The sequence below is a fragment of the Protopterus annectens genome, chromosome 2.part0 (assembly GCF_019279795.1).
Source record: "Protopterus annectens isolate FY-2018-M chromosome 2.part0, PAN1.0, whole genome shotgun sequence".
Lineage (NCBI taxonomy): Eukaryota > Metazoa > Chordata > Ceratodontiformes > Protopteridae > Protopterus > Protopterus annectens.
The window spans coordinates 624,250,360-624,277,928 of NC_056728.1; the positions used below are offsets into that span (position 1 = coordinate 624,250,360).

The 27,569-nt window shown below is 39.4% G+C and overlaps 1 long non-coding RNA gene across 1 annotated transcript; it reads right to left on the bottom strand.

Annotated features, from left to right (window-relative positions):
• Positions 1-751: 751 nt before the first annotated feature.
• On the bottom strand, positions 752-25,639 carry LOC122793728. Its single transcript, XR_006363521.1, has 3 exons — positions 25,571-25,639; positions 8,916-8,921; positions 752-762 (listed from the first exon to the last, which is right to left on the bottom strand). It is a non-coding gene; the product is annotated as an uncharacterized LOC122793728 (long non-coding RNA).
• Positions 25,640-27,569: the final 1,930 nt, after the last annotated feature.

The following is a 27,569-nucleotide window of genomic DNA, read 5'->3' on the forward strand; positions in this document are numbered from 1 at the left end:
ATATATATATATATATATATATATATATATTTATATATATACATATAAATATATATATCAATATATACATATCTATACATATATATATATATATATATATAGATATATATATATATACACACATATCTATAGACATTCATATCTATCTGTATACATGTATGTATCTAAATTTATATCTATGTATGTATTTGTCTATTATATCTATATGTATATACATATTCTATATCTATCCATATATCTTTATGTATCTATACAGACCTCTCTGTCTATATATATATATATATATATATATATATATATATATATATATATCTACAGATATGTAGATATATAGATATATATATGTATATCGATATATAGATATATGTAGATATATATATATATATATATATATATATATATATATATATATATATATGTATATATATATATATATATATATATATATATATATATATATACACACACACTTCTTAACATCCATTGCTGTACATATACATGCACATGTAGGTACATAGACTGCCCACCTTTCATGGTGGGAATATCACTTCTGCAACAGTTGTGAGACATACCATTCTGTAATGATATTGTACACTGTTGTGCATAATGCATTATGCTGTCCTCAAGCCATATAGCTGTAACAGGCCTCACTGTCTCAGTCCCACAGAAGTTCACCACCACATGACATATACCTGCACTGCATGCTGTTTTCAATGCCACACACTACAACCTACATTGATATGTGCACATAGCAACCTTCAACTACATATGTATGTCCAGCCTTCACTAACAGTTGCAGTATGTCCCTTGCCCTATGCACATCTTCATATACATATAGGTACAGTCTGCTAACACATATGGAGGGTTCACAGTATGTAGATTATTATATTATGTAGTTTACATTACCTTTGTCTCTGACAGTTTTTTTTTTTGATTGCTGGCTTGCTAGCTTGCTGGCTGGCTGGTTGGCAGGCTGGCTGGCTGGATGACTGGATGGCTGGCTGGCTGCCTGGATGGCTGGCTGGATGGCTGCCTGGATGGCTGCCTGGGTGGCTGGATGGATGGCTGCCTGGATGCCTGGGTGGCTGCCTGGGTGGCTGGATGGCTGGCTGCCTGGATGCCTGGATGGCTGGCTGGATGGCTGGCTGGCTTGGTTTTTCTTTTTTTTTTTTTGTTTTATTTTGGTCTGTCTCTCTGTCTCTCTGTCTGTCTGTCTCTCTCTCCCTCAAGTTGCTGCAATGATATTATTGCATGTGTGGACTGGCAGTACAGGCTGCTTTTGTAGGTATCTGCACATGTGCATGTGATGGCCTCTGCACCAGTTGGTGGCCAGCATTTACTAATTGCCTGCAGCCTGCTGTGTGGTAATTGCAGTTCTCACTGTGATTTCAGGACACTGCTATAAAATGTTAGGTTAGGTAGGCGTAGGCCTTTCAGTTCTGCAAAGTTGGGACCATGCTGGTTTGCTGTGGACACTGTTGTGTCATTCAGAAGGTTGGTATGTCTCTCATATCTAAGGCTGTGTTGTAGCCACTGAAATGCATGTTGTACTGAAACCTGACTGTTGATTTTTCCAGTTCACTCTTCTCAGTGTGTATGTTAACTCACACCTGCTAATGCTAACACTGTTTACATGGGAGTATGTACTTTCCTGTGGGAGTTGTGGATTAACTGGTATACAACAGTAGTTCTTGCAATGTGTTCCTATGGCTTCACTATTTTCCCTTTACATTCACTCCTTGAAGGCCTGATATTTGTCTTTACTGGAATGTGTTGCTATGGCTTTCCTATTTTCCATTTACATTCACTCCTTGTAATGCATGATATATCTATTTCAGCAGTAAGTTCTTATATGTTTGCTGTGGCTTGGTGGCACTGCATGCAGTCTGGTGAGCCCAAGGTCTGGGGTTTAACACTTACAAGGGTATTTTATTTTGCTGCTGAGCAGTACTAGGGCCTTGTATTTTTTACTAACAATTATGAATATCAGGCACATGCAGTGCTTGTAAACTGCTATACTGTCATTAGTTTGTTAGATGGCGACATCCTTTGATATTTCTGTGTTGTGCTCCTACTTAAGGGCATGCTTGTGGGAGTAATTCTATAGCTATTTGCAGAGTGTGTAACAGCAGACAGGCTGATATGCCTGTGTATTTCTGACACTTGCAGGCCTCAGATACTCTCAGGTATATATTTGAACAGCCTCAGGGAAAGGTACATATCAGTGGGATACACCTGTGATATATTTCAGATATTCTGCAGTTGTGACTGTGGGGTATTTTGAGTATATGTATTACTACACCATTTCTGACATGCAAGTAGTGTCTACTTTAACTTATTGCCAGTCACCATATGTGGGATAACCCACCTTTCTGCCTACTGTTAGTACATTTCACAGGGAGTCAGTGGGACACAGGTAACATTTTTTTGCAAATCAGGGACATCCCTGTAAATCAGTCACAGTTGGGAAGTCTGGCCTCATACCTATTCAAATATGGCAGTGTTTATCCTGCTCTGATACTGTGTGGGGTTTGTAAGGTGCTACTGTAACATTATTACTTCCTAGCATGGCTGTTTCTCTTATCACACTAATGTAATGCAATTCCACAAGAATTGCCAGTAAGGATTCAGGGAACAAGCTTTGTGTAATGGCCTTCCTATATTCCCTTTACATTCACTCCTTGTATTTCATGATATATTTCTTTCAGCACCAAGTTCTTGCATATCTGCCGTGGCTCAGTGATGACTGACAGAGGTATTTTATTTTGCTGATGAGCAGACTACAGGCCTTGTCATGCAGAGTGACTAAGGCACTTTTAAGCAGTTGTAAGTGGGTTTGCGCTGGTTTGCGCGATGCTTACACATGCGCACACTCGCTTAGCTAAGCGCACACAAGCGCACACCCGCTGACTACTGCTTAAAAAGTGCTTACTCCCGCTAACATCCGCACTAATTTCTTTTAAAGAAAAGAAAATGGGGAGATAGGAAAGTGGTGAAAAGGGGGCACAAAGAGGGTAGGACAGTTTGAAAACAAGCTTGGGATGTGCAGGAAGGATGTAGAGGAAGGCCCATAGCTGCCCATTTCTTTATCAGCAACAGCTGTGCATATGTGTGAAATTTGGTGTGAAATTTGAAACCTTCCACCCCTGAGAGAGGGGTGAGGACAACAAAATATGTTGTGCTGCCAATTAGAATTATCAGTTTACATGTCCAGTGGACATGTGTGCAAATTGGGCAGCTATGTATGGGGCGTAATTTTTTTGTGGCAACAGAGTGCCCTTTTTTTATTTTTTTTTTCAGGTGAGAGTGGAATGTGAGGTACAGGAAGTAGGTATATTTGGGGAGGTCGGTTGGGGAGGTTAACAAGACAAACAAGACGCATACAGGGATGAAGTATGACACATGTGGGGGGTAAACACAAATGACAGGGACGGATGTTTGGATATCGCAAGCCCATGAGCCAACAGATGGCAACAGTGGAACTGAAATCCCCACCCATAGGCAGTTACCACTGCGCCTTCACAGCCCAGGCTGGAGCTGTGCTGGGGGCTGGATAGGATGGGCAGGCACACCCGTGAGTTGCGCCACCCTCGCTTCAAGCTGATGTAGGGGATCAGTCACAGAACGTCTGATCTCACTATGCACCACAGACCGGACCCTATGGAGGGTGAGTGGAGGCTCTCCTCTGGCCACACTTGCAGAGGGGGGACGAGCCCCATCCCCTGCAGTGCTTCCACTCGAAGGTGGCACAGGGCCACCAGAGGAGAAGGTCCTAGCCTGGGCATTGGTGCCAGGTGCACTCGCCAGCTGAGGTGGAAGAGGTGGGTCCGCTGGAACCCGCCTTCCCTGTTGTCCTATGTTTAGCAGTATTTTATGGCATTTTGGGTTAGTAACAAACAACACCATTCAAAATTAGTTGTAACAGCATGCATCAGTATTCCCATTAACCAAACACCCATGAATTCCGAACATTGAGCAGCAAGCATAACACATGCATATTTAGAACAACAGTGCACATTCCAACAGCATGCAGGGTTGATTGGTGGCAACAGGCCATCAGGTTTGGATATGTGAACAGGGCACATGCATCAACATACATGCAGATATGTATGAACCAACAGGACAAATGTCCATGGGAATTAATTGTGAATACACATACTCAGTTTGGTGTGGAATGGCATCATTTGTGAAAATAGGGTAAGGTGGAGAAATTTGACATTAACAACTAAAACTACCTATACATATACTGTACATTCCTAGTAGATGCAGATATATATATCCCCTACAGGTATTAGTACAGTTTCCTGTATGTAACCTTAGGAATGTCGGTGATAGGGATGTTACTGCTACATTAATATACATTCCATTTTTATTCATATATGTTCATATCTGGCTGTGTTCAGGTACAGCATCCTGCTATATTTGATTTATATGGGTCCAGGCAACTGTGGATGTTCAGCATTTCATACAACCATGCAAGGGTACAGCAACATATCCAAATTGGGGGACAGACACAGTCCAGGTTCTGTACTTTATTAAAGACATTTCACTCTTTGGTTGTGGTTGTCTCATTCATTTCATTATGCAGTGACTGCAGTATACATTTATTCCAGACTTATTACAGCTTTCTTGGTAGCTTCAAACTGTCTTTCTCACACTCTCTCAATTATTTTATATTTACATTTCCGAGTGGTACTTAATTCTAGGCTTTATTAACATTTATTACTGGTTTACAACAACCCTTTCCAGCTGACTCACGTATTTCATATGGCAGAATTTACAAGGATGTATTTGACACTTGTCTATCCTTTGTTGATTGATTACCACTCATTTTCTGGCTGCAGCTTACAATACAGGTAAAAACTCTATTTGAGACTTGTTTAATCTTTATTACTGGATTGCATTACACTCTTTTCCAGGCTACATCACTTATCTAATCTTACAATACTAGCAGAATCTTTCTTCTAGGCTTATTTGACCTTTATTAGTGGGTTACAACACTGAACTCTTTTCCAATCTGTCTCACTTATATTCTATGACAATACCAGCTAAATAATTACTAACCGGCCTGGTGGCGCAACCTCAGCAGCCTATCAGCATAGGCTCGCTGAGTCACGAAACGAACACCTACAGCTGTAATATAAAGGAAGCAATATTGGAACATACATCTCCATACTATAGGCTAGGATAGAATTTCTTACATACTTAATTACATGGATACTTACTCAGTAGTGGGGCGTTGGGCATTTGGCGGGCCTCCTGGATCCAACGGTTCAGTTGGTCCTCCTTCTGTCGCTTCAGGTCTGCATGGTGGTGACGGACCTGTTCACCAGTCCTCGGAATACCTGTGGCACTGGTGAGATCATGTGCCAACCGGCTCCATGCCTCTGCCTTGTACGCACCCCAGTGAACCTGGCCCTGCATGAGTTGTGCTTCATGATCATGGACTAGGAGCCAAACCATAAATTTCGACTCCTCAACACCCCATCTTTGTGCTCTAAAGTGACTTCCCCCTCCTGCACCTGCCATCCTGACTGCAAATGGGTACCACAATTAGTTATGCTGTGTATTCCCGCCTATGGGGCTTATATATGCCGGTTTTCCCGCACTTATCTGTGATTGGCCATTTTGGATATTTATCAGCTTAAAAAAACCTGCTTTATCATGCTTCCATTTCCATTCGTTCCTATATATATATGCTAATACTGCATTTCTCAGTACAACTGTCATGGCTTAGTGGTTCAGTACTTTGACTATGGTGCATAGTATCCCAGGTTCGACCCTGGATATTGCTTTTTTTTATTTTACTACTGTCTAGACAGGCTAGGAGGTGTGTCTGTGTAAAGACGGCTTTGATACAGCTTGCCCAATGTTGCCCGACGATAAGCTGGTTGGCGAGCTGCGCAGCTTCGCGCAAACGGCTTATGCTGGGTAACACGTTATTTAGCTATGAACACTCATATTATGCTGGGTGAAGCACTGCTGAACTACAGGCACTCATTTTAAGCGTGTTAAAACACTGCTCAACTCCGGGCACTCATATTAAACTTGTTAAACTGCTGCTCACCTGCGAGCAGTCATATTAAGCTTGTTAAAGCGCTGCTCACCTATGGGCACTTATATTAAGCTTGTTAAAGTGCTGCTCACCTATGGGCACCCATATTCAGCTTGCTAAAGCCTTGCTAAGCTATGGGCAATTATGATCCTTTTTTTATATTTTATTATGTTGGATTTCTTCAAAAATACATGGCCCATTTCATTACATTTTACTTAAATTATAGTTTTATATATATATATATATATATATATATATATATATCAGGGGATTGTTTCATGCTTATTTAAATAAAAATGGAAAATGATGTTGTGGGGGCTCGAACCGTGACTACCTCCTCTTTGGCCAACGTCTCTACTGCTACGCTATTGCTACTTGGCTTAATTTGCATATTTAGATCTTATATGTTTTTCAATGTCTGCTAACTGTGGCTGAGCGGAGGGCATACCCGTGCAAATGAGCGCAACTGCGGGCAAACATTTTGGAAATTATAAAAAACAAAAATTAAACTGCTATTTTTACGTTTTACATTACAGTTGGGTTAATAGTCTGTGAGGGCATGTGTGGTGTTGTGTTCCTTGACATTTCTGCGGACTCACTCTTGGGTGTTTACTTTCAGGACTCTGACTCTTCTGGAGGCATGTCCCTTTGCAGAACTCGGCATTCGGACACGCCCCCTACTTTCCTACACGGACCGTGTTAGCCTAGGGTATGATTCAGCATGCCCTCATGAATATGCATGGCATGCTGACATCATACAGTTAGACTGCAGCCTCCATCTAAGACATATTAACTCTTACACGGAGGTTTCGTGAATCCGGCCCACTGAGTATTTGGGATAAATGTAAGCTTGTAAACATTCTCAGCTATCCAAATAAACAGCAGCAGGGCCACCATGACAAAAAGCATAAAATAATCTATTAGTAACAGGATAAGTGCTTTCAGAAAACAATTTCCTTCATCAGATCGTACCATTAACTGACATGCATATAACTATATATACTTATTTTAAAAGGTCATAGGCCAATCAGCAGAACTCAAATGGCCCATGCAATTTCCTGGTGAATCACAAAACAGCAGATGTCATTTCCTGATACATCATAACACATTCTCAATACAAATTAAATTATGCATATCTGAAAATACATACTAAAATATATATAAAATATGAAAGCATATAAAGGACACAACCATAATACATAAAAATTGTGTAAAACGTCATAAATATGTTTAACATAACCAGATCACAGTCTTTGAGCTTTCAGCATAGGTTTTAAAGGAATACAAGCATTTAAACCTGGCAGATCATTTGCACATAGTTCTGCAATCCAATATGCTTCCCTTAACTCAGTGGCATTTTGTAAATCTCCACCCCTAATGTTACTGTTGATGGTGTCTATAACCATGAAGGAAAAGCTATGAGCTTTTCTATGATCAGAGTAAGGTGTTACATGTTGAAACAAAGCATTGTGTTCTAAACTGTTGCATATAGCATATTGATGTAAAATTCGTTGTTTAAATATCTGGTTCATTTTGCCTACATAAAAACTAATACAATGGTTGCATTAACAATATATATCACATTTTTAGTAGTGCATGTAGCATATCCTTTATAAAAATAATCCTTATGTGTACTTGGATGTGAAAATTTATTTAAAGCATTTATAAAAGGAAATGCCTTGCATCTTTTACAAGGGTATGTACCTTTCTTTTCTGATGGAAATCTAAAACTACATGTATTGGTTGGTCTATAACATAATAGCTATCCTGAAGTAAAGTTTCAAATACCATACCCCTTCTTTAGTGAATGCTGCAGTGTAACCTTTTCTGGTTTGGGAGTTATGAGTTTGACACCTTCCTCCCAGGCTGACTACTATCACTCATATCATTATTCAAAGTTAATTCACCTTTGGTACAGGAAGATACTCTGCCTCTGTGACAGCTTACCACTCATAAATGACTTTTCAGTGTCCACAACCTGACGAAAAACTGCTATTTGTTCCCCAGTGATTGTTTTTGCTTGTTAAGGTTATGCATGACATTGTTTTGATGAAGGTCTTTTTTTAGTATGGCCTTACCTTGTGTATATCTCTACAGTTTTGCTTTGGAGTATATCTATTATTTTGGTCTTCAGCAAGCACTTGCAGATTTTCCTGTAGAAAATGTCTTAATTTGACATAATTATCTTGTAATGACATTTGGTTAATTAATTTATTAATTGTGTGTTTTAATGACTTGTCTAATTAGTATAGAAAGATGTCAATAAAAAAGTCTTATTTCTAAATTAGTCTACATCCTGAGAAATATATCAAGGGATGGCAAAGATGAAAATATACTATGGAATTTTTTCAGGTAAGACGGGGAAATTTCTGCTTACAATTTCATTAATCTATCTATCTATCTATATATATATATATATATATATATATATATATATATATATATATATATATTCCCCCCACAGAGGAGTTAAGACATCAGTCATCAAAAGATCATGGGACAAATAGATCAAAGACAAAAAATACACATCCATTAATATTTTAACCACTACACAAGAAAGTATGTGTTGACCTACAAGAGAAATGCAGAGCAGGATATGAGGGAGATGGATTTTTATAACCTTAACTTATTCAAACTCCATAAAGACTGAAGTGGAGAATAGAGAAACAACTTGGAGATGCTAAACCACAAATGTTTTGAGGTGTAAGTATTTTTATCTCTGTAATTCAAACAATGAGACTTCAACAGACTCTTATTCCTCACATACAGATGCACATTCTTGATAAGACCATTCAGCAGGTACAGAGTATATGTGCATTACTGAAGAGATATTATAAGAGATCTGGGGACACAGGTTGACAGCAACCTCTCCTTCGACCACCACATTGCCACTGTGGTCAGAAAGTCCTTCTATGTGGCACATCTCATTACCAAGGGTTTTGCATCCAGGAAGAAAGAAGTCACAATATCTCTCTACTCTTCTCTCATTAGGCCAATCATCAAGTATAATTCCCCATTTGGCATGTACCTCATTAGACACATGCAACAACTGGAAAGGCCACAAAAGTACCTCACAAAGAGGATCCTAGGCCTTAAACACATGTCCTACATGGACAGACTCCCAAAACACCAGCTATTCTCTGCCTCATATCGTCTACTAAGAGGCGATCTGTAAGATATGTTTTTCCATCTATATAGGGAAAGCTAATCAGATGCTGAACTACTGCATGAGGGAGCATATATAGAAGTTATGTACTTACCATAACGTTCCTTGTGAATTGTTTATCTCGCCTTTATTCTCACTGATGGGTTGGAGCCGATCCTTGGCTCCGACACGGCCGATAGCAAGCTCAAGGTTTGCCAGTAGCTTGAGGCCAGCCCCTTATTACACCATGCACTGCTAGAATTACCTCAGATCTTGTTTGCTGCATATAATAGTCTATGTATATATATATATATATATATATATATATATATATATATATATATATATATATATATATACACACATATATACAACTTATACATACTCTCTTATATATATCTATGAAGAAGAGTACCCAAAGGGAAAGAGAAATATTGAATAACCAGGATGGCACTAGCCTCTAAGTCAACAGTCAGCCAGGAGGGGAAAGGAGGGAGGGACGTGAGAATAAAGGCGAGATAAACAACTCACATGGAACGTTATGGTAAGTACATAACTTCTATATGTGAAGTTGTTAAATCTCACCGTTTATTCTCACTGATGGGTAGCTTCCCTAGCACCCTCAACCCTGGGTGGCTCATGGAAGTACGTTCTTCAGTACAGTGGAACCAAAGGAAGACCTGTCCCTAGAAGCCTTATCTACTTTGTAATGTGAGATAAAGATATGAGGGTTAGACCAAGTGGCAGCAGCGCAAATATCGTAAAGGGGCAATTTAGCTTGAAAAGCAGAAGAGGTAGAGCCAGCTCTGGTACAATGAGCTTTTAGTTTGTGCATTAAAGGCATGTTCACATTTTCATAAACAAAGGATATACAATCGGATAACCATTTAGATAAGGTTGTTTTAGCCACTGGCATACCTCTCAACCTGGAAACATCAAAAATCTGGACAAGGCCCATGAAAAATAGGTACAAATCTGTACGCTGTTTAACATAAAATTTGCATATATAATTATGTAATCCCACCCACTCCAATGGAATTATGGGATACCGACTTTTGCAAACTGAAGAGCAGACAACCTAAATATGACACCAGAGGCCCCCTGCAGCCATTCCAGTGTCCCATTACCTGGCTATTTCACCCCATTTACCATAAACACCAATGTGTGCATACTGTTTTACTCCTGCAGTGATTTGGATTTTATTTTTACATAGCACAATGCACAAACACCAATACACATCTAGAATTGGCATTAAAACTTCTCTGCCCTTGAAACTCTCATTCATTAAAATAACATTGAAACCTACACCACATCCAAAGATAATGGATCTGGCCAGTGGTGGATAAAGATTACCTTTAGGCTGTTTTCAAATTATTAGCCACTTGCACACAAAACAAGAAATATAAATGTGTTTTGATACATCTTACTGACTTTAGTAAATTATATTCCTTGTATATAATAGCACATTTTAAATGTGTTTGAACATTTTTTCAGTAGGCAATGAAACCTATGCATGAACCAATAATGACAAAACTGCCCAATTCAGAACATTTCCATCATAAAGGTCTACTCACACACACACCCACATACACTTACTTAAGTGTTTCACTGTATTTAAGAAAGTGCAGCAGTACCCAACTATACAATTAATGGAGACAATTCAGGTCAGGACATGTACTGGATTAATGAACAAAAACTGAATTATCACAATTAATACATTTAATGATACTGTGAATATGCTGACAACCTTAATACTAGTAAAGATACTATAATTATTGCTGCAGCCTCAATCCAAAAAGTGTCAAACTGTTCAGTATGCAACTTATTATGAGACCAACTCAGATTTAAGATACCAGTAATAACAGGTACTATCCGGCTGAGTATACTGTGCCCATCATATCACACAAAGAACTTCAATAATACAAAAAATAATCAAACTGAATCAGAGCAATTTAAGATTTCAAAATAAGGTAACTTCCAATCCTACACATGGAGAGGACTAGGCAGTTTAACATGTGACAAATATGAGATGACTTCATACTTAAGGTTTCAAACTTGTATTTGCAACACAAATTACAGATCTATTTACTTTTTTTGACTCAAGATTCTATTTATAATGAATAATTACATTATAGCACATTTTGATACGTGCAATAGAGCTCTATTTAAGTACAGAATCATTCATAAATGAAACAGTTTGCAGTATCCCTCATTTGTAATGACTTAAAGCCTTATAAAAGTTGTAATGCGTCTGTCATAGCAACTTAGTACCAGCTCTTCGAAGAGACCAATACAAGAATGGCTGAAATAGTCAAAGCCTCAAATCTAGGCATCAGAAGATACTTTAAGCTCATCTTAGGCTCTCATCTGAAGACTAAAACACTCTGAACGTTAAACAATTTTACTTTCCATGATGCTGATAAATTTAATACATAGGCATCGAAGTTCTACACTTCCACTTTAAAAGGGAAAGTTGCCTTTCTATTCAAGAAAATTAATCTGACCTTGCACAGCCTACAACAACCTGCATTTCCTACAAAGGGCATTGACATTACTGCTTCCATTTGTACTTGCATTTATTTATCACAGACCTGTTCTCGCTCGTCGTCGGTTTGCCTGCCCTGATGTTTCTCGGCTGGTTGCATTCTCTTCTCTCATTTCTCTGCCCCAGTTCTCACTTCTCGGTCATCCTGTCCTGATGTTTCTCTGCTGCTTTCCTGGGTCCCTGGCGGCGGCTTGAAATAACTGTACGTAGCACAAAAACAAAAGTTTCTGCCTGGCAGACTAGTGCCTGCACAGAAAACGTTTCTTACCGCGCCAGCTTGTAATTCAAATCCAGCCAGCCGGAAATGATGATGCGAGCTCCTTGAGCTCAATTCCGACTGGCTGGTAGCCTGACGGTGCTGACGTCATCACGCACGTGATGACGTCAGCGCCGACAGCGCGAAAGTTTTAAAAAGGTTTAAAAAGGATTAAAAAAAAGTTAAAATAAATCGGAACTGAAGGGGTGCCACTCGGGAATCGTGGCACCCCTTCATTTGGACCCCAAAACTCGGTAAAAAACGAGTAATTCGGAACGGTTGAGAGGTCTGGCCACTGGATTGCCTTTTCCTGCTTCTGAGAAGGCTACAAAAAGTTGATCTGATTTCCTAAAATCCTTAGTTCTGTCAAGATAAAATCTGAGCTGTCTGTGAACATCAAATTTGTGTAGCATATTATTCTAAGTTGTTAGAGTGGTTGGGGAAGAACACTGGTAGTTCAATGACCTGATTAATGTTTGACTCAGAACAGACTTTAGGTAAAAACGAGGGGTTCATTCTGAGAGATACTCTATCAGCATGGAAGATCATGTAGGGTGGTCTGATGGATAATGCTTGAAGTTCTGACACTCTGCGGGCAGACGTAATGTACACAAGAAAAATTGTTTTCCACAATAAGAATTTTAAATCACAAGAAAAAGCTGGTTCAAAGGGAGGAAGAATAAGTTGAGATAGCATAAGGTTTAAATTCCAGGGAGAAAAGGGAATCTTGATCGTAGGTCTCATATGAAGAACGCCTTTAAGGAAGGTTTTGGATGATTTATGGCTCATAATATTTGAGCCATCAAGACCAAGGTGAAAATTTGAGATAGCAGCTAAGTGAACTCTAACTCTAGCAGCTGCTGCCCCTTCCTTAAAAATTTTTGTCAAAAAATCCAAAATCAAAGATAGCGGAGCTCGAAAAGGGTCAATGTTCTGCGCGTTGGCCCAAATTGAAAACCTTTTTCATTTGCTGCCATATAATTTCCTGGTAGATGGCTTGTGAGAGGACAAGAGAATCTGTCTTGTATCTTCTGAAATTGAATGAAGCCTGGCAATTAGGGGAAGTGGATTAGCCAAGCAGTCAGTTTCAGGGACTATAGAGAAGGATAAAGGTCCCCTGACGGGTGCATCAGAAGGTCCGGAACTGGGTCCAGGATCCACAGATCCTCCAACAGATGATGGTGGAGAAACGGAAACCAAATCTGTCAAGGCCAGTAGGGGGCTATGAGTATAATCTTCCTTCCTTCCCAACGATTTTGCTTTCTGTAGAAATCTGGGTATTAATGGGAAGGGTGGAAATGCATAAAAGAGGCCCGGGGGCCAATCGTGTGAAAGTGCATCTCTCGGGGGATGACCGGGAGGTGGTATTAGGGCAAAGTAGCTTCTGCATTTTGAATTGATGTGGCTGGCAAAAAGGTCGCAGCAAGGCTGGCCCCATTTGCAGAAAATCAACTCCGCAACCTGTTGATTGAGAGACTACTCATGAGGGAGTTATATTGCCCTGCTTTTGTCCGCTATGACGTTGGATTTCCCCGGGATATGCATTGCTAACAGAAACGCTGGGATGACACAGTCCATTGCTAAACCCTGAGGGCTTCTTGACAAATGGGGTAAGACTTGGTTCTGCCACACTTGTTCAAGTACCAGACTACTGACATGTTGTCCGTCTGAATTGCAATACTCCCTAGAGGGATAGAGTCCTGAAAGTACTGCAACGCCAGAAGTACCACTCTCAACTCTAGAACATTGATGTGCAGATGTGATTCTTGATCTGTCCATGTGCCTTGGGCAGTCTTTCCCTGAAAATGCCCCCCCAACCTATCAGGGAAGCATCCGTGGTCACAGTGGCTACTGGGGGGTGACAAAGGGTCTCCCTACTGTAACATGAAGAGACGTCAACCACCACTGAAGGTCTCTCCTGCAAGAATCCATGATAAGAATCATGTGGTGCATTGGTAGTTTCTGGTAAGACCACTGAGTGAAGAGAAGCCATTGAAGGATTTGCATATGCATCCTTGCAAGTGGTATAGCCAGGATTGCTGCTGCCATCAAATCTAGTACTTTCAATACCTCCACTGCTGTAGCTTTGTTCTTTGACACCAGTGAGCTGACATTTTGGCAAAGAAGAGAGACTCTTTCGATAGGGAGACGTAGAGTGGTGGTTGAGGTAACTCTGCTCCTATAAAAACGGTATGCTGAGATGGCAATAAGGCAGACTTTTCGAAGTTGATCATAATGCCTAATTGATGGCAGAGTGTCAGAGTGTATTGTGTTGCCTGAGTCAATTGATGCCTGGTGGTAGCGGTGAGGAGCCAATCATCTAAGTATGGAAACATCTGGAATCCTAGACCCCTCAGGTGAGCCGTGACCACTCCCATGCATTTGGTGAACACTCTGAGGGCTGTAGTGAGACCAAATGGCAGGGCTCAAAACTGGTAATGATTGGCTCCCAGCCGGAAGCGCAGATGATCTCTGGAGCGTCTGTCCATATTTATGCGCGTCCTTGAGATCTATGGAGCACATCCAATCTCCTTTCCCTAAAAAGGGAAGAATGGACTGAAGCATGACCGTTTGAAACTTCTCTTTCTTTATGAACTTGTTGAGTCTGTTGAGGTCTAAGATAGGTCTCCAGTCCCCTGTTTTCTTTGGTACCAAAAGGAATCTTGAGTAAGTTCTGAATCTGACTTGGTCTGCTGGGACTGGTTGGATGACTCTTTTTTCTAGCAATCTGTGGACCTCTATGATTGCTTGTTCCCTGAGACTGGGTGAAACATCTGGGATTTTTTTGATAGGAATGGGAGGGGTAAAGAACGGTATGAAATATCCTCTGGAAATGATGCTCTGTACCCAAGTATCCGATGTTATGTTTATCCAGGCTTCTGTGTACAAAGACAAGTGACCCCCGACTGCCTCCAGAGCCGATGAGTCAGGCCCCCTTTCAGGAGCACTGGTAGGACTAACTGGAGAACTGACCCCTGTCACCCTGTTGCTGCAGACCCCCTCTGCCACGGGGGCGGTGTCTTCCATTATAACCCCCACCTCTGCCTCTAGAGGGGGTTTCACCACGTGTGTCGTGAAAGGCTGCTTGAGTTTTTCAGAACCACATCTTTCTAGGGCCCTTGGGGTAGGGCCTAGTAGGAGTGGAAAAGCAGACCCCAACGGCAGATAAAGTCTTGCCTTCCTGTTCACACCTGGTTAAAGTTTCCTTTACTTTGGGCCCAAACAGTGATGCGCCATCAAATGGGGTATTAATGAAGGAAGACTTGAAGGGTTCTGCAAAGGAACAGAGATGCATCCAGGCTTGTCTGCGAAGAGCAATGCCCGACTAGTGGCTCAACTTGAACCATCAGCTGCATAAGATATGAGACGCATGGACGAGTTCACTACTGAGTTAAAGGTAGCAAGCTGGGCTTTGACTTTGTCGGCCACTCCTGCCGCTATTGTACGTTGGAGAGTATCTCCTAGCTCTTTCAGGAGCTCTCTCTGTAGTCTTGTAAAATGGGTCAAGTAGTTCAGTGATCACAGAGAAAAAGTCATGAACTAAACATGCGTTTCCCATATCTATCCATAACCCTAGAATCTCTGTTAGGGGATGGATAGAAGGGGATGTCTCAGATACTTCCTTTTTGGTGGCTGCAGCCACCACCATGGCATCCACAGGTACTCCTTTTGTCAAAAAAGGTTTATCGACTGGGGCAGATATGAATTTATTGGGCCTACAAGGGACAGGTTCCATGGCCTCCGGTGACTCTCACGCCTTACGAGAGATCAGATCCATGAGCTCGTCATAAGGCAGAGATACTCAAGAAGTGGAAGGTTGAGACCCAAAAGCCTTCAAGAGCACAGACTCATCCTCAGTAAGGGTTTTGGACTGCCAGTCGCCCCTCTGACTAAGGATCTCTAGTATCTCTGCAAAAGAGATATCCTCAGAGGGGGACCGAGGGGACCCTTATGACTCATCTAAGTCCGTGTCAGATGTCAAAGACTCCTGTGGGGAGTCTAAGTGCCTCCTCTTGCATAGTCTCTTTCTGGGCACCTCCTCAGTGGGGGGGTCTGGGGAGGTCTCAGAAGAGCAGGGGACACCCTGTGGCGGTACTTGAGGCTCAGGGTCTCTACGCTTAGAGGGGTCGGTAGATGCAGAAGTAGACACAGGAGCTTGAGGGGAGAGGGAAAGCTGAACCAATGCTGATGTTGTCTTTGGAGACAAAACTCTCCTCATAGCATCGAAGGAACCATAGCTCTGACGAGGAGGAGTGGACGGACCCGAGAGTACCGTCTGATCCTCCCACACCTAAACCCTGGGCTCTGAGCCTAAGGTAGGAGCCGAGCTAATCCGAACCGAAGCCCCGAGAGAGAGAGTCGGCACCGACAAGTCGGTGTGACTATCCTCCCCAGACCCGACTGGAGAGCGTTGGCTCCTAGAGCCCTCGGTCAGCGCCGAGGACATCCAAGTATATGGAGCCGATAACCCCGGAGTGGATATCGGCTCCAAGGGTCCGACCACCATCGGTTCGACTTCCCTCGGCTCCGAGAGTCCAGTACAGCTCGGAGGAGAAGTAGACAAGTTTGGTTCCATGGTCTTCAGCACCGACAAGCTGGTCGGGGCCGACAACAATTTGGCAAGTCCTGGTGCCTGTAAAAGCTTCTGCACTAGCTGATCCATGTCGAAATCCAAAAGGCTGACTGAAGACTTAGCTGTATGCACCGAAGGTGCCAACTGGAGCAGAGGTGAAGAAGGAACTTCGGAGACCGGCTCCAATACTGAGAGCTGGCTCCAAATAAAAGGTACACTCGGCTCCAATGACTGTGGAACCGATGACCCTCCTTCTGAAATTTTAGCGTTTTTGGATACCTTATCTGAAGACTTGGATTTTGAAGATTTGGAAGACATACTAGCATCTTCATGGCTATTCAAAACCTCTGAAAAATATTGCAGTAGCAATCCTCTGTCTATAAGTTTCCTCCTTCTCACCAAGAGGACTTTTGAAGAGAAGGAGTGACAAATGCTACAGGTGTCTTGGAGGTGCTTGGCCCCCAAGCAGTAGACACATTGAATATGTCCGTCAGTGATGAATATTTTCTGCCCACAATCTGGGCATTTTTAAAACCCGATTTGGGATGGGATTTCTCCCTATCCTCTGACATACTGAGAGAATAAACAGTAAATAGATTCACAAACAACTAAACCCAACCCGGGCACTATCTACAACAGTAATATATATATATATATATATATATATATATATATATATATATATATATATATATATATATATATATATATATATATATATATATATATATATATATATATATATATATAAATAAAAATATAATACAAATATGGGACTAAGAGTCCCACAGAAAAAAAACCTAACTACTAAAGGGATTAATAGTAGGAAAAAGGGCTATAGTCCCACACAAACTAAAAAGCCAACAAGTCCCTAATTTAAAACAATTTAAACTATCTAAACTGTCTAAACTATCTAAAAATAATGGAACTAACACACACTACATAAATATATCAAAAATAAACTTTTTAAAAACTTGCTGTTAATTCTGTTTCTAAAATGGTCCGAGCTATCTGGATCACTGAGATCTCTCTTGCCACGGCAAACTAGATCTGAGGTAATTCTAGCAGTGCATGGTGGGATAAGGGGCTGGTCTCGAGCTACTGGCAAACCTTGAGCTTGCTATCAGCCATGTCGGAGCCGAGGATCGGCTCCAACCCATGAGTGAGAATAATCGACGAGATTAACAACTTCACATATATATATATATATGATATATTTAGAGGGGCTGAGTCTAATGCTTTAGCTAAATATGTAGCCTTATATGATCATGCACATAGTTTTAAGTTCATGGTAATACAAACAGTCCCCGGTAATGAAAGAGGGGGAGATATAAGAAATAAAACTGAGACAGCAGAATTAGAATGTATTATCAGGATGAGAGCCACCAAGGGCAAAGGAATTAATGATAAAATGTCTATAAAACCAGTTTTACAGGCAAGGGGACTGTTCAGATGAGCAGTCTGTTTTAAGTTCTATGTACCTTTAAATGTGAAATTGTTTTATTTCCATATGTAACTGAACAAATGATTTTATTGGTTGTTTGTTGTTTAAATGCATGGTATTGCAGTGTTTGAGTGTCTGATGAAGTGGCATTACTTGCTGTGAAAGTGCTTACCATTAAACAAAGTTCTTTTTATTACTTTGTTGCTGGCTATGGTTCGGTTCATCCACTTTACTTGTTATGGATACAGAATGTTCAAAGTATACATTAGGAGCAGAATGTTCAAATGAAATATTTTAGTTAAAGTCTGTTTAAAGCTTAAATCTGAAAACTAAACTTATTCCTGGTACAAACGTAGATAGAAAATTCACTTGTGAATTTTAATTAAGTAGTAGAAGTAGAAGAACCCTACAGACTGGACAAAAATGTGAAGAAGTTACTAACAAAAGGTTTACACCCTACTATTTTTTTTTTATTGAGAGCATATGGGTGTGCATATCAAATAGTGGAACTGCTGAAGTGAAAGTGACATATATGAAATAAATAAACATGCACCATAAGTTATCACTCCCCTATTATCTCCTTACTGGTGTTTCAAAACCAAAAAAGAGACACACCAACTAATTGTTTGACCCTTTCCTCAGAATAAAATTCATTTACTCAATAATTATTTTCTAGCAATGGAGTAGTCTCACTTTTATATCCTATAAGATCCTATAAATGCCCTATAATTATTTGCTAATATTCTTTGCCCGACCAAGAAACCCTTTTCACTACCAGCAGAAGAAGGCTTGGTGGTCAAACATATCCATGGCTTAAAATAATACAAAGTAAGAAATAAAGCAAAGGAGCTCAGCATGGAAAATTTGGAAAAAGGTCTCCAATAACAACAATCTAACCTAGAATACTTAACACTTAGAAAATCAACTAGATTAGCAACTAATAATGCCAAAGCAGCATACCTAAGACAAAGGCAAACAGCTGTCTCTAAGGAGACTGCAGGACTTGCAGCTGTTTTTATGTAGGCAAAAGCACCATAGCTAAGACAAAGGCAAACAGCTGTCTCAAAGGAGACTGCAGGACTTGCAGCTGTTTTTATGTAGGTAAAACGAATAGGTCATTTATGGAATGTACGAGGGAGCATCAATATTGTATTAATAGATCAGATACACGTAATGCTTTAGCGAAACATTGTGTACCGCTAAGGAGGGAACATATTTTTGGTTTCAGGGTTATAGAAACCATTACACCCAGTGCTTGTGGTGGTGACATCAAGAACTACACAGAAAATTGAGAATTGTTCTGGATTGTCGACTTACAAGCTGAGAGGTATCCAGGTATTAAAGGATGTACCTCTATTAAGCCTGTTTTAAAGGAAAGTAGTCTCTTTAAATGAATGCACCATACTTAATTAGTTGATGTTTTTGATAGGCGGTTTTGTATTAATTATGTGATGATGCTTGTATAATTAATACTGTTTTTTTAGTAGTTTTTATGGTCTGAAGAAGCACAATTAGTTATGTGAAAGGGCTTACCTTTATGTATTAAAGTTTTGTGTCAGTTTTATGATATTGGCCGTGTTTCTGTGTTTTTCTTTTACTATTTGGATTTTACAATCATACTACTTGCAGATGTACAATCATCCTCTCAGCTCAGACGACACCTACCCATATCCAGTTTGCCATCCCTAACAAAGTTTTTTTTTAAATATACTGTACAAATAACTCTTCAAACATATTAATGACTATGGCCTCCTTTGTGATCAACAGCATAGACCCAGGAACTCTTTTAGCACCATGACTGTCCTACTGTCAGCTACTGGTAATATATACAGCAGCATCAAAGAGACTTATTGTGGCAGGACCTAACTAGAACTTCTGAAGCTGTTAACCACTGTCTTCATCTGCAGAAACTCAAAAAATTAAAAGCTGGTAATAATACAGTAACCTGGTATTATACCTTAAAGGCAGGATATTCCAAACATGCTATAATAATAGCTTCTCAGGGATTGACACTATTAATACAGGTGTTCCCAAAACTCAGTCTTAGGTCCACTGTTTTCCTTCCCTTTTATCAATGACCTCACTTTATACCTTCCACACCTTAATATTGCTATGTACGCAGATGACATGCGTGCCAAAGATGCAAACACAGCTCATCAATCCATCCAAGCAAACCAGCAATTAAAATTGTCCAACTTCTTTGTTTGGATTCAAGAAAACAGACCAGTAGTTATCCTGGCCAAGACTAATGTGTGTTTTTTCTAGCATAAAGAAACTTAATTCATTACCAGAACTAATAGTTAAAGACATTAAAGGCAATACTATTTCCAATGCAGAAAAGCAGACATACCTAGGCTTAACACTGGATCCTCTATTCAGCCTCAGTAATTACACAGACAAAATTACTGCCAAAGTTCTTTCATAATTAAAACTATGCTACAGAATGTCCCACTTACTATCCCTTGTTTCCTGTAAATCTATAGCTACTAATATTCTATTTCCAAAACCAGAATATGCCCTACCATGACTCAGTATGCACTCCACCTGTAACTGTCAACAGCTGCAGTCCACAGAATTAAAGATGTAAACTTGCATTCTTAACTGACTAAAGAAAACAACACTGTAAAATACGTCAGGCAATACACCGTCCCCCAGTACCAAATGCAGATACTTTATGTACTCCATCTGTAGCTGTTAAAAACTACAGTCCGTACATTTGCACTCTTAACTGACTAAAGATAACAACATTGTAAAATACTTCAGGCAATGCACCAGCTCCCAATAACAAATGCAGATACTTTCCTTCTAAGAACATTGATTTATAAAATTCTTAAAACAGGATACTGTCCTCCTTTCAAATGAAAACTACACCTAAGAGACCAAAATTATTCACTTAGAAACAGCCAAGTGAACTTGTTTATTCTTTCCAGACCCAGATTCAAGCACAGGAGAGAAAACCTTCTCTAGAGCAATGTTTGCACTGCTGAATCACACATCTAATGATGTTAAGTGCAACAGTATTGTAGAAGAACTTGAAAACACATTAAAAGACACGCTCTTTGAGGAAACCACATGCTCATGCTTTTGTGATACAGGTTAAAAGACAGTGCTGAATTCATAAGCTTATACAATGGTATAACTCTGTACATATTAATAACGGTTATGTATTAATTTATACATATATCACTTTCTACCGTATTTGTAATGTTTCCTTAGCATGTTATCTGTGTTTATTTTTGTCTCTTTCATCTTATATCATATAACCTATCTTGTTTGGTCTTATCTTACTGTAAATTTTATATCTCTCTACCCAGGTCGTGGCTGAAAAGGGTCAACTGACCTACCTGGTAAACAAATTAAAAATAAAGAAATGATAAATAAATAAAAATTTGCAAGGTGCTAGAAAGAGTGACCCAGACCATTTTAATGGTACCAAGATGAGCATGGGGGTTGCTTTGCAAAAAAAAATGATGGATAATATTCTTACTTGGAATGCTAATGGTTTAGTGACCCCATTAAAAAGGTCAAGGATTTTTGTAGTTCTTAGGCAATTGTCACCCTCATTGATATTATTGCAGAAGTCTCATCTCACTGGATTGGAACATTAAATAGGTTAAGCTATTTCCCAGCTGCCAAAGCCTCATATCGTCATGGAGGTCATAAACAGGGGGTAGCTGTTCTAGTTACAAAAAAGGGACTCCTTTCTAATATAGTGACTTCCTACTGGACAAGGAAGGAAGGTATGCAATGGTCAAGCATTTTTGAATGTTTTTTCTTACAGCATTGAATGTATACCTTTTTGCAGGTACCACCGGTGGAAGTGGTGAGGAAGCTGCTTACAGACTGGGTCACTTTGCAACAGGGGATGATAATAGCAGGGGGACTGGAATACTGTTTTTTTTTTTGGAAAAGGTATTGGATAATTTGGGTCTATGTCCGGCTACCAAATTTGAAAAACAGTGAACCATGAAACACTGAATGGAAAAGAGCAAACAGGACAATCAGTGAACTAAACTAGCATAAAAAACTACATTGAATGGCCATAGTTGGCCAATAACTAGGAAGTACCACAATATGCAAGGTAAGTGAAGGGAAACCTTTTACATTTTTCCTTTTCCCCACTGTAGTGTGATATCATAGTGTGTATATATAGTTAGGGGGTGGTGTGAGGGCATAGCAGCCCATCTTGGGTGGTTCTTAGTGTTATAGTGGCCAACTATGCCCATTCGATGTTGGGGTTTTTTTTGCTGATTTTTCAGTTCACTGAGTGTCCCGTTTGTTGTTTACTTTTCAGTGTTCTGCAGTTCACTTTTTTAAAATTCGGTAGCCAAACATAGACCTGGATAATTTAGGGTTCACACATGAGGGGGAACTAAATGAACACATGTATTGATCCGATGGGGATGGAAAACATAAATAAGATTATGGCATTCCCAGGAAATTTATTTACTTACTTCTCACCTCAATCCTGTCCTGGGTTATGGACAGACAAGCTTCTAGTTTTCAAAGAGCACAGCCACTTGATACTTAACTTCCTGTTTTGCTGTTTAAGCATGTGCAATATGATACCTCAGAAGGAAGGGAAATCTCAAAAAGCCTACATTACTAAAATGTCCACTTGCAGGAAGAAATACTTGTCTGTATCAAGCAGTCTGTGCAACTTATTATTATCTACACTTTCTGGGTTGTAACCTAGTCTCGTGCATGAGAAGTTGGGATCCACAAATCTTTACACAGAAAAACAAATCTAAGACATTACATTGATAAAAACTAATAGATACAGGCTCCTATTCCATACCATCATCAGAAGTATGACATTATAGTCTACAGAACTTCAGTATGCACTACAGAACCATTATAATAGAGGAGAAAACAAATAGCAAATAAGCAAATCAATATTAAAAAGATTCATCAATAGACTATCACTAGCGTATTGCAAATCTGGAAAAGTAATATTGCCATGTAAATGAAAAAACAGAAGACCTAACAGTGGTCATAAAGTATTAAAAATAATCTCTTCCTTCATAATGCATAGGTAAGAATAAAGTGCAGCATTTACCTTAAATCTGAACTTCGGTGTTCAGAGACATCTGTTGTCCTAGACTTTGACTTATACAATGAAAATTGCACAAACATCTGAAGCCCACAGTGCCCAATATAGAAGGAAATGACTGTTAGAGTTGAGTAGAATGGGAAACAGCTTATTACATATATCTGGTTATACCTACCTGATGCAGAACATAGATTTGGCCCTCAATAAAAATTTATAGAAAGCAGTGGCGGCTGGTGACATCAAATCAAAGGGGGGCTGCAGGAGCCAGCTGAATGGGTGGGGTCAAGGGGGAGGGGTGTGGCCAACCAGAAAGGGGAGGAGCTATGCTCAAAACCACAAAAACTAACTTTAATTAAATACACTGCCCTGGGTGGCAAACCATCATTATGAGAGTCCAATCAAGACAAAAATAAGTGTAGAAGAATAAAAATATTTCAATGCATTGGCTGCATGACAGCTTACGTAATATCTCGGAAACAAAATGTTGTGAGGCATGAAAAAATAAATTACTTTTTAATTACATTACTGGAATGCCAGTCAAAATCAAGTACAAGCAAACCCAGAAGCACTCAACTCAAACCACTTCTCCTTGCACTGCAGTTCTAATTATAATTTATAATAACCTTGCTGTGTACAGAAAGCAAGAATCATACAAAACAGAAACTGAACATTGCGCTGATATACTATTTAAAAAAGTACTCTTCTGAAAATAATAATTTTAGCTTATTTTCTTTGAAATGTCTTACTATAAATCAGCACTAATGGCAAGCCTAAGTAAAACAGAGACAATGAAATGGCAATGGGTTAAAATTATATTACATTTTATCTAATTTACCATCCATTTATTTAACAGAACACCACTTACGCAACTGCATGCTGAGCTTTTAGCTATAAACTGGAAGAAACGGTGATGGAAAATCCCACATCAGTTTAGTTCCATGGTACTGCCAAGTTAGAATTTCTGACATCTTTATGAACCACATCTTGCCAAGAATGTTACCTCTTAATTTCTCCATTTGTCTTTCCAATATCCATTTTACAGCACACAGAAATGCAATTTGTCTGAAAACTCTTGACTACTAACATTGACATCTTTTGATATTTGCTGTATTGATTCTTTGCTTTTATCTGCTTCGTATGAGTCTTGCTTTCTGTACACAGCAGTATCTTGTCATTTAAATAATAGTTTCTAGAATAGCTAATTATTAGAACATGTTGCTTTTGAGGGTTCTTGTGCTTCCAAAAAATGTAAATTTGCATTTCTGGTACCTTTGAGCATACCACTTACAGACAGACATAAAGACATGACATTTTCACTCCTGTAAATTCATGTTCTTAGAAAATGCTTCTCTGCAAGTTTCACAATGTGAAGTCAAATACTCTAGCACAAATACATTAAAATATATAGCAGGTAATACATTGCATCTGAACTTAACGAGGAATTTACAAAAGTTTGGCCCACTGACATACTTATTTTGCATTCTAAGTGGCAAGCCTGGTAACCTATGTAATCAGAAGCAGTCTTTCAACAGCTGAAACTATTAAAAGGTATTACTTAAAAAAAATAAAGTGATGTTTTTATTTAAATTTATTTCTAAGTAGCAGTGTTGTTTTACAGCTCAGTAAATGGTGTAATATAGGAACTAACCAAATGCTTGGAGAATGACAATCTCAGAAAAGAGATACATACACAGTTATCACAAGTGATATCATTCAGTTTGGGAAGACTTGTCAGTTTACTTTTTTTATTCATAGATTCATAGATTAGTACTAAGCTAACTGCCCTTGCGAGCCATTTTAAGCCTAGCCAATTATCCCTTGTGAGACTCAAACCCTGCACCCTGTGTTTGTAAGGCAAACACCTTAACCATTAGGCCACCCTCCCACACGTTAACTTCTTATAACTAAGTAAATGATATCCCAACTGTCTTCCAACATAGTTTTGAGTGTTTGAAAAGTTGTATAAGTGACAGATCGATAGCAAATACTGTAGCAAATTCTGCCTATATTAAGCACCCTACTGACAAACAAGTATGCATACGTATCTTTGTTAAAATTCTGCCCTGCCCCGTTTATTGCTCAATCCATCCTTCATGCCATACACTTATTTTCACATCATTTTGTCTGAGTCAATCCCGCTGTACATTCGTTTGAAGCAAACATTTTTAACACAATTCTCATCTGAGGAAAAGGTGGGGGCTCACACTGATACCCAACTTCATTGCTCGAATCCTAGCAGCAGCAGTCTGACAGCAGTTTCAATTAATTTTAAACGTATTCATGCCTCAGATTAAGTATAAAACGTTCTAACTCCAGAAAGTTTACACTTCTAGGACACTAACAACAAACCAACAATCTATCTGTGCTGAGCGGACGCCCTGTACAGCAGAAAACAAGTAAGTTTACATCACTTGTCAAACGCTCAGAGATCACTGTAAATATTAACACAGATTTATATAACTAGTTCCCATACGAAAGCGGATAAAACTAATTGCTTACCCATGCTGAAATGTGTCACACTACCGTAAGCTTGATAAAGTTCGTGCCCCAAACTTTGCTAGCTTGCGGTGCCGGAGAGGGTATACAGAAACTAGTACTGAGACTAGAGAGCTGCTGTTACTCGGCTACAGGGCTTTAGGGGCTGACGTCAGTGGTCCGGATTACAGCACTGCACAGGCGGGGGTAGAGGAGCTGCCCGGTTACATAGAAAGTCATCTGAACTGTGGGGTCTCTTAGCAGGGCCCCAGTCCTATTTGAGATTCTTACCACAACCAAGTACAAAGGGAGAATTACATTCACTCCTTCTCCTTGCATTTGTCAGCATATGAGCTACCACACCAAGTATGAAGAGATGCTATGAGCACACGCACACACACACACACACACACACACACACACACACACACACACACACAAATAAAATAACCTTCCCTACCATTCTAAACAGTAATACACACACCAGTAATAAAATAACCTTCCCTACTACTATTCTAAACAGTACTACTTAACACACTTACCTGTCCTTGCTGCCCATTCTCCATAACATAATCCAAATGTGCCCGCGCAATAATACTCCAAAGACCCGCGAGATTCCCGCGATCCAAACCCTTCCCGACGAGAGAGACTGACTGCTGGTGTTGCAGTCCGGCCCCGACGCATTTCCCCAGCGAGTCTGTGCACTTTAAAAGTGCACAGACATCTTCTCTGTTTCTCTACCTGGACTGCCGGACTGCCGGGAGCATGCGCAGTAGACTCGCAGTAGTCTGGGCTACTGCGCATGCGCATAGTCCGCGAATTTTGAAATTTTCTTTTTTCTTTTTTATTTTAATTTCTTTTTAGTTGAGGGGGCTGCAGTCCGGCAGTCCAATAGCACGGGCCGCCCCTGATAGAAAGGAAATTCTTCAAAGGCTGCACTAAATGTAGATCAAAGTTACAGATTCAGGACAAATCCCAAAGCCATCAGTGAAATCCCTACAAATGTAAAAGTTAGTAAAGTACTCTGAGAAAGTAATATAAGAGAAGTAAATTTCAAATGGACAGAGAAAAACATAACTTCAGTGAGTAAGAAATAAATCATTACCTTCTATTAATTTAAATACCAAAATCTATCAGCAACTGAAGCAACAGAAATGGTACCAACCATTGTGATGTATGGATAATCCAACAAGAAAATGTCACATGATACCTTCTCCTTGAAAAGAACCAGACACCCGGCAGAGTAAGGTTATAAGCGCTTTCGTTCCCTTTATTCACACTCAATACAAACGGAACTTCATCAGATACAAAACCTTACACACTTCCCCTCTTTTTTATATACAATTCAATTGCTTAATCACAATCAATTAACTTAAATGAATTAATTAGTTAAATGTGCTCTCAAGTTAAAAACACATTAATATGTTCTTTTTCAAAAACGTTACTATGTATAATACATAAATAATTCTCCTATAAAAACACACATATATAATAAACATTTCATCTGTTAAAAAATATATATAAATATATTTATACTAACTTAGTTGCTTCTAGATTCAACCACTTAAACCATTTTCATCTAATCTCATCTGCCTTTAAATGAAGCAAGCTCCTTAGAGAAATCCTGTCATTAATACCAGGAAAAGCTGTAGCATTCAACAACACCTGCCAGTGTGTTTCCCTGTATTCTAAAAAACAGGGCCAATTACCCCCCCCCCTTCTCCTGTCTACCTACCTTTTCCAATACACAGAAGAGGAATTTTTTTTAAATCCTTACAATTTATGCTATGTCTGAATAAGACATTTGTTTTATCTTGTCTCCTAATTGCATAAATGTTTTGGTAAATTCGCTTTTTTAACTTCTTTTTTTTAAAAAAAGAACATATTAATGTGTTTTTAACTTGAGAGCACATTTAACTAATTAATTCATTTAAGTTAATTGATTGTGATTAAGCAATTGAATTGTATATAAAAAAGGGGGGAAGTGTGTAAGGTTTTGTATCTGATGAAGTTCCATTTGTAT